We start from the raw sequence: 13,548 nt of genomic DNA, 5'->3' as shown, positions 1-13,548 counted from the left end.
GAATAGATGACAACAAAAATATATATATTACAAGTACTCTAGTGTCAAAGATTAAAATATTATTTGCATCGGTAGTTTTTATATTTTACATATTTTCTTTCTTATATTCAATAAGATTTTCTGATGAAATTTTAAATTATAGACTAATTATGTATTATGTAGAGCAAATTTCCAATCATTTGTATAAATTAATATTGCAACAATATAAATATAAATGTATATAAAAATAAATATCAAATGGATATCAAAATTAATTTTTATCGAAAACTATAATCATTACATCAGATCTTTACATAACAGATCTCTTTTCATAATTTTTTTTCAATAAATATATATTTTATGTGACTAAAAAATTACTATTAACTCACATATATTAATAAAATTTAATAAATAATATATTATAATAGACTTTCTTAATGTATATTCAATAATATATTTAATAAATACAAATATAATATAAAACTTAATGTTAAATATAAAATATCAATACATAATTCGATAGTAAAACTTAAAAAATAAGTGATAAAGTATTTCTTCTGTTTTCAAATATTCAAATATAAAAGATTGATTTTCTTATTTGAAAATTTAAAAATATAATATATAGCAAAGAACATATATTTCATTTTTACAGTTTAGAAAATTTGAAATCTTAAAAATGTTTTCTAAATATGATAAATCTTCCTAAATATGATAAATGAACAGTATTCTTAAAATTTTAATATTTATATAAATTTGATATTTATTTTATTATAATTATAATTATAAACATACTTTATAATTAAATTTAGAAATACCCAGATATAATTTGTTATATATAGCATAATACATAGCACTATTTATACCTTTTATTTCAATTTCTCGACAAAGATATGAATTATTTAATCTAATAAATTTATATTTTCATAGGCATCAAATATTTTTTATCCTATTTATTGTAATAATTTTATGAAATACTTCAAGCGAAACATTTCCACATACTTACATATTACAATAGAAACAATTTGTTTAATATAATATATATTAGTATACTAGTACTTTTTATAATTTCAAGAATTTGATTATTAATTTATTAAATTCCATAAAAAAAGAAATTATATAGTCAAAAAATATAGTAAAAAAAATTATATTAAAAAATCAACAATAAAATTGTATTTTTATTTCGATAACCATAATTTGTGTACTAATTTTTACTGGCTTTGTATAGTTTTTTGTATATTTTCAATGTTTTTCTTTATTGAATGTTTTTATCATATTCCCTAATAGTACTTTATTTACATATGTAAATTAATATCTTTTATACATAATCAATTTATGAAATGACAAAATAAACATTTGTGAGCCTTATCACTTAATTTAAAGATGATGTATCTAGATATTTTATTTAATAAAAATCATTCAATCACTAATATCAATAATGTTTGATATATGCTCATACATCAATTTTATGTAGAAAAACAAATCTATTGTATAAATAGTTAGTTTCAATGAATATTTACACGGTTTTTTGTATTAAAATACTTTCAAATTCACTTCAATAATTCAAAATTAGATTTATTAGAAACTCATACAAACCTATAGACACTTTTATTGTATGTTTCTTGATTTTAATAGTTTTATCATAATAACTAAAGTGTTTACGAATAGTATGTATACTGGAATCTCATGTTTCTGAGCAATAAGAATAAATAATACGGCAAACGTTGAATTATCGTTGAGGTCTTTAAAAACATAAATGTATATATATATAATACTAATGCATTCAAAAAGTAACTAAGATAAATAGAAAATTAACAAATTCTAATTTTATGTATGCATTCATATTTATCAGAAGAAATAAATAAATTATCAAATGTTTTCAATTAAAATTTTACAATTACCATTTTCACTAATATGTTTTAAAAATTCAAATTAATTTTATTGTGTTTTATGAATAATCAAATTTCAGATATCCGGAAAATAATTAAAATTGTACATATATATATATATATATATATATATATATATCCGGATATATATTTTAATTTACACATTATATTTATTGTGAAATTCTATATATAATTCTATAAAAAATTTCATATAATTGCAAAAAAATTTATTTTCATTATTGTAAATTAATATTTTAATTTATTTTATTTTTTGCTTGTACAATAATATTAATAACAAGCAGTGAATCATATTTAAATTATTTTAAATCTTATAATAACTAATGTGTGGTTAACTAATCATGTAGTGCGTGTTGTTATTGTCATATTTGCCGTACTATGCCAATTTGTATATTGATTGTTATACTAATTATACAATAACATTATAAATAAGGTAACGATTAGAAATAATTTTTCTTTTATAATACTTAGCAATACTCAAAGAAAAAGATATAAATTTTTTAGTAGAACCTGTCTTCAAAAAGAATTATAAAAGAATTAAAATAAATACAAATAGAATAGAATAAAAAAAAAAGAAACATTTTACAAACAGAAATCTTGCTCAGTATGAAAGACTATTAATGTAGGATGTTCATCATGATTTCAACGAAGCATAATCTTAGTGCAAAGTTATATTTGTAACTTAAGCATCAGTTGTTAGATATTGAATTTCATAATGTTTTGACATTTATTATATTGATTTTAACAAATTGAAATAAACATTTCTTCATTGGAATTAATATTTATTTAATATTCTGAATTGACGAAATTTTTATATAAGTTTTTTTTCTTTTCACAATGTGATAGATATTAAATTAAAACAAACTATTCTACAACTGTCAGTAGTAAAGAAAAATGGTATTGGGTGCAGAGAAGGAAGTACCGCGATTGCCGGGGGCTGCACGTGCGCGCCTCTCAAACTTATAGATGTATCCGAAGACTAGAGGAGGAATGCGTTAAAATTAAATCTAGCGGGGTTGCAATGTTGAACGCGACTGATGATGTGAACATGGTGCAGTACCGTTCTTTGGCCTCAGTCTCAAGAACAATCGCTATTCGCGCGGCCGCTTTATAAAGAAAAAATGTTTAAGCTTCAATTCTTTCCTTTTATTCTTTGCCCACGGTTGACATAATCGGTATTAGAAGTTGATCTATTAATTCGTCTGCCTATCTGGAGGACGGATCCCAATATTTTTCGGAGTAAGTCAAGTATCTATTGCTTGACTTTCTGGTGGATTCCAAACTACGTACGTTTATGAAAGATGTGAGATAAACATGTCAAACACAAACTCACCTTGGTTTTTCATTCCTTCTAACTTAAGATATAAGTAATATTTCTTATTCAGCTGTAACAATAGTAATATCAATCGATCTTATTATGTCTTATAATTCGTTAATTAGATATGGAAATTGTGAAAACTATATATCTCCTGCGAATATCGAATAAACACATACTTATACTTATTTAAATATGAATTGAAAACTATAAGAATTTTACTACTTCATTTACATATTCAAATAAAATTTTCGACAAATAATTCAACACTCATATGTTTAAAGTGAATTGTATTTTATACATTAAAAAATATGAAGTAACTATCCAAAATCCTATAACATTAACTTTATAAACTAATTGAATTAATTTTTATTCGATCTTTTTAACATCTTCTATTTACATAATTATATTAAACTTCTTGGAGTTTAAAAATTCAACATTTAGAAATTAAATAATACAGCAATGCCAGTTAGTACGTGAACAAAAGTACTACTTATATTAATTTAAATAAGTTATATTAAGAAATAAAATGATAAATTTTTTAAATTATAACTTAAATAATAATTTAATCAACAAATTCAAATCTGTATTTAATTAGTAATTATCATAGTGCATTTCGAAAACGTAACTTCATCTTAGTCATATTTAGTTTAAATATATGAATTCATTGAGTACATAAACGGCTACAGTACATAACAATAAAGCGTATAATGATTTTGTTAAAAATAAAAAGAAATATAGATATAGATTATTGAAAAATAAATCGATAACAATAGATGACATTAAAATGCCTCCAATCGTGAATTTGATTTATAGAACGAATCGATTTCATTCCAAAAAAATATTTGTTTTAATTTGATAAAATTACATTCATGTTACGCTCATTTTTTAATGCTCATAAAATAAACCATATTTAAAAAAATTAAAATAGTAAATTAAAATGCAAAAATTCCTGAATTTAATTTAAATTTGATAAATTGTACTTAATATTTTAGTTATCTTTTAGAAATTTAAAAAATCAATCATATTACAAAAAATTAAGAATCATATAGCCAACAAATAGAAAAATAATACACAAATTTTACACTGTTAACATTTCCATTCGAAGAAATATAAAATATTCAAGTACATTTTGTTTTTAATACATAAATATGTATATGTAAAACTTAAGCTAATCTTACATTAATGCTTTTTATATATAAAGGTTTCATTAATAATGAGGAAATATTTATATTATAAAACGAAAATGAATGAAAAAAATAAAATTTTTCGTTTATTCCTGATGTACAGTTTATACGATTAAAATTTATAGTACTTTCTTTATAATAATTAATAAACAATAAATACCAAATATAAATATTAATGTATATTGAAATACATATTTCAATTTAATCAATAATTATATATTTAATATATATTTAATCAATAAATCTTTAATCAAAACTGTAAAAGAAGTAAATGTTGGATAATGTAAAATAACACATGTAATCTAAGCAAGTTTAATATTATATTTACATTCTAATTTAGTAATTAAAATATAAACATAATAGAATGTTATATTATCTAAATATTATTTACTTAACGAAATTGATAGTAAATAATTTCTATTATTGAAATTATTGATAACAATAATTCACAATAAATATTATTGAAAAACTATTAAATAAATTTAATATATTAATTAAATACATGAAAATATTTAATAAAAAAGAAGTTACATATCCTCAGGATTAATTTAAATAAATTAAATAATGATTATAAAAATTTATAATTATGCACAAAAATTTTTAAAGAGTTTTATAATTCAAAAGTTTTTTTTGAAAATACATTTAAAAATTATTAATATTTAATATTTTTAATATTTCATATGAAAAGATCAAATACTTTGATATCATTATCTGCATTGCTAATTAAAGTAATAATAACCATAGATGCTTATACTTAAATTTGCATTTAAAATTATAAGTACATATTAATGCTGTAATGACAAACATATTTTTTTTTTAATTATAAAATTCTACTTAAAATGTATACTTTTAATTATTAATGAAATTAGAATATGTAGACTATATGTAAATATGGATATTATTAAGTACATATTAGTAGTTATCAATTATAAATGTATATATATTAAAAACATATATATATTCCTCCAATATCTATTAACTAGCAGAACAATAAAATTACATCAGATCTGTATATAAAATTTAATCTATTTGAATGAGATGTGTATTTTAATATTCAATTTTAAAACTTTAGAAAATACGTTAATTGAACTTAAACATTCAATATAAAATAATCTTTTGCTTAAAATTTAATAAATTGTTTAACATTATAGATGATAATGAAAATATATTTGATATAATGCTTTATTGTTTTATTTGAAAAAAAATTTTGTTTGATTTTTTTGAAAAAACATCGTTCAAATACAAAAGGCCTGATAGAATTTTCTCAACTTATCCTTAATTATATTCAAAGCATATACTTAAAAATAAAATAATTAAACACTAATTTAAATCATTCTTATTTTTGTATCTACAACAATATAACGCATTATGGATAGAACTAAACTATTAATTATAGTAAAATATATGTTAATAATATTTAAAAATCGAGCTGTCAATAATTTTATAAAACGTAAAAATACGATCATGATTGAAAATTTAAGCTGAGTCTATCTAAGTTTTTTTATTCTGAAAATTTACTTAAATAACAGTAAGAAAATATAATTAATACATAGTTACACTTTATAATTATTCTAACGAAATATAAAGTGCATAGTTTCTAATACTGCCAATTGTTTGGTTGTATAAATCATAAACGAAGAAAATATTATATATTATAATAATTTCATCATAATATACAACATTAATCACAAATAAGAACTTTCAATAAATACAATAACTATTAAAGATTTTCCGGTAACTATTATAAGACTCAATACTATTTTTTTTTCTTTATTTGGTAATTCAATGTGCAATTGTGCTACTGGCATCGTCTATGAATTTTTTATTAGCGCGTACAATAACACAGGAAGCGATGCCTGACTATAAACGTTACTCTCTACTTGCCTTAAATTCTTTAAAACAAAATGAATTCAGTTTGTTATTTATACTTAGAATCTAATTATAAAAAATTCTAAACTAAAGTCACAATATATTTCATTTAAATTATTTATAAATTATTTTTTCTTTAACTTTAAAAATAAATTAGTTTTTTTATCCAATCAAAAATTAGTTAAATAATCAATCGAGTAAGAATTAGAATTTTTATAAATACTGAACACTTTTCATTCCATTTAAAAATAATATTTAACACAATAAAGATATTTTACAAATTTATTTAACTTCATAATTTCAATTATAGTGTTTTTTATTATTTTTGTTTACTAAAACTAAATATAATGTAACATAGTTTAATATAGTATAATTTAATACATTATAATTTAATATAAATTTCAAATATCATACGATGTTAATAATTTTGATTACATATGTAATTGTATAACAATTTGTAATTTATTAAATAATAAACTCCATGTATCAGTTGCTTTCTATTTTAACCAATAGAAACTATATTTTTGAAGATCCTATAAATACAATTTTACTCTTACTAAATATACAATATTTAGTAAAGAATATAAATTATATAAATATTAAATTTATTTAATAAGAAATATTTTTAATAAACTTATAATAATTAGTAATTAAAGATTAAAATAATATAAAAATTGAATAAAGTGAATATTTTCCAAAAATTGCGACATTTAATTAAAAACTCAAAAATAAATTTCGTTTCAAATTATTTGATCTAGTTAATTATATTCCAAACATTTTTATTTTACATTATAATAATATTATAATAATTATAATTATTCAATATCAATTATATTTATTAATATTTAATTTCACTTATTTTCAATACACTTTTTCACTTTCACTTTTTCAATTTATTAAGTACTAAAAAGATTGCGATCAAAATATATTTTAAAATTAAATATTGAATAATTTTATTCATCAAACGAATTTTTTCATTCGTAATTTAATATTTTACTAAAACTATCTAAACCCTTATTCAAAATCTGAATAATTTAAAAATCTAATTGCACTGAATATTTACCAAAACAAATTTTACCTATATTTTTAATAGATAACAAAATATTAACATGAATAAACTATGTTTTTCTTATATTTACATTATTAAATAAATATAATTATAAATATATGCATATAAATGAATAAATTATTACATATGCATATCTATTTTTTACTTTTGTTAAACAATTTTTGGTTAATTCTATTATTAAATTAACTATTAACTACAAAAATGTATTATTGATTCATAAAGGTGATTTAAAAACTCTGTTAAACATTTTATGAAGAAATTTATTTGTAAGAAAACAAATTCCATATTTAATATCAAATAAAATTATTTTATATTTTAAAAAGTAATACATTGCTATAAACAGAATATACATGATATATTAATTATTATTAAGTTTTTATTTAATATTTTAATATTTTATTTATTTTATTTATTTTAATAATACATTTCATTTTTAAATTAAATAAATGATTTGAATATTGAATTTTAATATTGAATTTCACATTAAAATAGTATATATGCATTATGTTTTATATACCAAATATATTCTATTGCCCTAAATTATCCTATTTAGACTTATTCTTTACAAAAGAAGTACGAGTACATTTTTTAATATGGAAAATAAATAAATTTAATGAATGTAGTTGATAATAATGCTATCTTAATTCGTTTGGCATTTGCATTTGCAGTACGTCAAATGTAAATAGATTGTCATTGATCTCCACTGAGATTTTTTTAGACAAAGTAAATATTAAATAAATACACGTCAATGAAAACAATAATAAAAGTGTTTCCTGCATGCATAGTTATAATACTAAAATATGCTTATAGAAATACATACAATAATTTAATAAAAAACTTTAGAAAAACTATAAATAGAAAATTGTGAAATTGCAAATTGATTCTATATATTAAAATTCTATATCTTATTTTTTTATTGTTCAATCATATTTATAATAATAATCATACAAATATTAATATATAAATAAAAATACTAAGATTTTAGCATATTTTATGTAGTCATGAATTTAAGATTTTGACAATTAGTTATATAAAATTATTTATTACATAAAAAATGGTGAACCGAATACATTTTATTCCAAAAATTTTGTTTAAATTTTGAAATATAAATCTTAAAAATTAAAATTATAAATCTAATTCTAAAAATTAAAAAGGAAAATGATGTTCTGTACGTAAGTAAAAAATTATCTCCATTAATATTATCTTTTTAATTTAAATAGTTATAAAAATATTTTATTTCGAAAAGTAATAATCTTAGAATAATTTTAAATAGTGTTTTAGAACCCTAATGTAGAGTAGAAAGTAATCATAAATAATATATTACACATATGGCTATCGAAGTTGAAATAAACATAAAAATTTGCATCGTGTCATTGTTTATTAATGAACTTAGTTCATGATAGTTAATATTAATATTATTGTTACACGACAATTTATAAAGTATTATATATATATATATATATATAATAACATATTTAGAAGTATTCTACATATTATAGAATTTTTTAAATTTTCAAATATTGTAGGCTAACCAGCCAAGAAAGGTTAATAATTATTTATTAAACCATTTACTTTTTTAGAATACAGAAGTGTCTACGTATTATTCGATTTTAATAGATTTCGTTCCATAATATTTATACTTCATGCACTAGCTGCTATTAGAATCGTATTATTTTTACGTAACCAATATTCTTAGTCTAGTCAAATAAATCTTTTCATATTAACTAAAAAGTGAAATATTATATTTTTACTTATCATTTCAGTTTTACGTATATAATATTTTATTGTTCTTATATATTTATATATACTATATTTTGAAAAAATTGAATAGAGAAAATAAATATTCTCAATAAAAATATATATTAAGAAATGTAAATATAATGCTGTACCTCCCTATTTACGTCTAAATACATTTACTGATGCGCAATACATTTTGCGTAGTGTAAACATAACAGATTTTAAAAATAACTTATGTGACGAAAAATAATTCACAGAAAACACCGTTTTTGTGAAATGAAAAAGCAGCTTAATACTATTATAGAAAAGGACATATATTACATTAAAAACACGAAATGTTTAAAATTAACTACTTCATAAATTTAACTAATGCATCTTATGACTTGAACACTTTAGAATGGAAGACCAAAACTACGAAGACGATTACGCTTCGGAATCAAATCCCTTGAGGCCATCGCATCTGAAGATTCTAGACGATCGTGACGTTGCAAGTATTAGCAGAGGTTTTATCGATGTACATCTACCTTTTTACAAGAGACAAACCGCCAAACTCTTGATAAGTAAGAGTGTATGTAATAACATATATTATTATGCAGTAGAGTTAAATTATATTTATTGAATGACGACCATCTTACAGTAAATTAATAAGTAAAAATACCCGTAAAGGTATAAAGTACACTTAAGGCAAACTTTTTAGTACAAAAAATTATATTTATTGAAATGATATTCTCTCTCTCTCTCTCTCTCTCTATATATATATATATATATATATATATATATATATATTCTTGTAAATATGAAATCAATTTTAGAGTGTATTAAATATGAATTAATTTTAGTATCAATAATTAGCTTTTAGACAAAGAATCCGTATCTATATTTTCGATTGTATAAATACATCTATACAATTCACTCCTACAGAAATTATTAATTATTTTACAATATTTATTTAAAAATTACCTGATCAGTACATAATTTTCAAGTATATATAATTTAAACGCTAATACATGTATTTGAAATTGAAAAAATAGAAATTACACTCTGAACTACATAAATATAATACTTGCAAGTATTTTACAAATAACCAAATTTTCAGTAAGTAAAATTTCTTGTATAAAATACAATTATATATTTTTTTTAAATAATACACATTTTCTAAGAAGAGAATTCTATTATCTAAAATCTAATAAGATAATGATATTTGATTATTTACGCTTATCTAATAAAATTTATGTAACCTTACTAAAACATTACAATTCTTAAAAAAACAAAATAATATATTACTTTTTAAAACAAAACAATTCAGCATATGTAGCAAAAAATATTTATATATTTGCATATAAATTTTACAGAAAACCAAAAATACGAAATATTACATAATACATACTATTAAATAAATCTTGTATAACTCTCAGTCATATTTTTTATAGGAAAAATATATTATTAATAAAATATAAAGTAAACATCCTTATTCATAATAGAAATTAAATTACCACAAAGAAAATTGATACTACACACACTTCATAAGCTTTATTAGAATCAATCGTATACAACTTTAGGGGGGGGGGGGACTTTTATTATTCATTTGTATAAATCTGTTATATTAAAGAGTATAAACCTTATAAATCAATTGACATTTATAACAGAAATCCTTAATACAAATTATATCTTTCCAATAACAGTTTATTATAAAATATAAGCCTTTCCTCTTATTTAGAATAATAAATCCAATTATTTTTATTGACTTCAGTTTATATGAAGTAAATGAAAGAATTTTTACTAAAATAATATTCAAAATTATAACCATTGTATTAAATTTTGTTATTATTACGTATATAAATGATAGTCATACATTTTTTCATCTTATTTGTCCATGAATCAAAAGTAATATAAATGTTAAAATAAAATTATTAATACATATATATGATTTATTTCAATATTCAAAAACTTCATATGTTACCAATTTTTTAAATATTATAATAATGAAAAAGTCATAAAGTAATTTTAAAACGATGAATTATTGAATGAAAAGGTGTATGTACATAAAATGTAAGTTTTATTGAATTAAAAATAAATATTAATAAATTTAATATATTAATCATATACTAAAATATTAATCAATAAAATTGAAATTTTCCGATATATTTTCAAATGAAAAAAATATAGAATTTAAAATCCAAAATACACTTTTATATCAATTTTTATATAGCACTGTTATTTTAATAAACAACGTGCAGAAAATATTGATCTCTAATATCACTTCTATGAATTAACATATTTATATGAGCATTTTTATATAATGAACTTTTTTATATTTTCATGTGCTATAATTTAAAACATATTTTATAATGCATTCAATTTCACACAAGAAAACTTAATTTGATATATAATAAATATAATATTTAATAGAAAGAAATATATATAAAATTTTGTTCTTACAATATGGTAGTAAGTTAAATTAAATTTCGTATTTACAAATCGTATCCTGAAAAACAAATTGCAACAAATAAGAATTTAATAAATACATTTATCAAATTTGTATAAAATTGAATGAGTACTATTCTATTTTTTAAATAAAAAATTCCATATTTATCTTTATAGATATGACAATTCCATAATAAATATATAAAATTATAAAATACATAACAAACATACAAATTTTCTTATCTAATGATACAATGCTTAAATGAAATTTAGGCAAATTAAAAATTTATTATCAATAACATTACTTATTTAAATTATTTAAATTAAACGTTGTAAAAATTATTACTTGAGCTCTATAAGAAAAAAGTTTTTTTGAGTAATATCACTTTCTTCTTTACATTAAGCCTTTACATATTATTTACATTATTCAAATATTATTATCTTGAAAATATATTTACATCTACTAACAGATAATGCATAACATTATACAGTCTTTATTTAACTAAAATTATAGAAGCTTTTAGTCAAATTAAAAATTTTTGCTAGATAATTCGATAAAAAATACATTTATTTGAAAATAATTGACATAAATATCCGAAATAATTTGAATTATAATATGAAAATATGATTTAATACGAAAAATGATGCACTTAATAAAAAACATTTTAATATTTGTAAATATTGTATTATTAAAATATACTTCTATTTTATTGATTACTCTATTTTCAAAACTAAAACATATTTTATTGGAAGTGAAATATGTAATATAAGTTGCAATCTGATGGTCGTCCAAATAAATTAGATGCTTCATTTTTTGCATAGAGAATTTTCATTGGTCCAGAATTTATTTTTATTACATTAAAAATATTTTATATTATGTAGAAGTTTAATAAGCTATTAAAAGAAGTTCAATATCTAAATTTGTAATAAAATTATCAATCATTGCCATCAAAATCTGTACAAAATATGATTTCCAGATATTGAATAATTAATTGGAATATATTTTACAATGATCTATTCTATATATATATATATATATTACACATATATCTATTATGGTAAGAGGATAATTTTCACAATTAACTCATCGTTAAAAAGTTTAAATTATGAAAGTAGGATGCAAGTGTAGTAATAAAGTATAAATAAAACGTCCGCGCAGGTAAATTTATTTTGGAATCATCAATACTAAAATAAAGTTACTCAAGTAGCTACATCTTTTTCTGTAAGTTATAACGTACGAACTTATTGCTAGGAAACAACTGAACTATATTGAAACGAAATACGATTAAAAAGTTTTCGCTTTGGTGAGACGACTACGATTGCTCAATCTTTGTTTCTCCCTCCTTTATAAAATCTATTGAAATTTCTTTACTCTCATTTTGTTTTCTTTTAATCGTAATTGTTGTTTTTGAAATGATTAATATTGTGACGTTATTTGTCGTGTCGTCAAATGATAACGACGAGCCCCCTTAATGAGAGCAAAGTCCATATTTATACCTCTAATCATTTTAAACATTTTTTAATCAGTTCTTTTAAAAAGCAATAACTGAAATCTATCATTGCACTAATATTTTTATCATAAAATAGCCACATATTATTTTATATTGTAATAAATTTATTCTAAATATTATCATAATTTTATAACAAAAATAATATGTATTAATGTTACATAAAACAATTAATGAAATCAAATTTCTTTTCACGAGAATAAATCGTATTAATAATATTTTATCCCCGTTTGTTCAAATATGCTTCGCAATAATCCATTCTGAAAAAGAAAAATATGTATTCATCTTAATCTCTTCAATTAACATTGCTAACAATTTCTTTGATCGGTGTGTCTTTTATTTTCGTATTCATTGTACTGTTCATCATCTTAATTTAAATTAAGGCCTTAAGTATACTAAAAACCAATTGACGTTCAATTACCAGCTTAGATATGAAATTCAGATCCACAGATCTCATAAATTCCATAATATAATCTGCTATATAAAAATTTATAAGGTATTATGTTTATTTAAAATTATCTTCATGACGTTTCATTTCTTATAATTTTGAATTATA

The sequence above is a fragment of the Ceratosolen solmsi genome, unplaced genomic scaffold (assembly GCF_000503995.2).
Source record: "Ceratosolen solmsi marchali unplaced genomic scaffold, CerSol_1.0 scaffold47, whole genome shotgun sequence".
Lineage (NCBI taxonomy): Eukaryota > Metazoa > Arthropoda > Insecta > Hymenoptera > Agaonidae > Ceratosolen > Ceratosolen solmsi.
The sequence above is the reverse complement of the archived record's forward strand: the minus strand, read 5'-3'. Positions refer to the sequence as shown.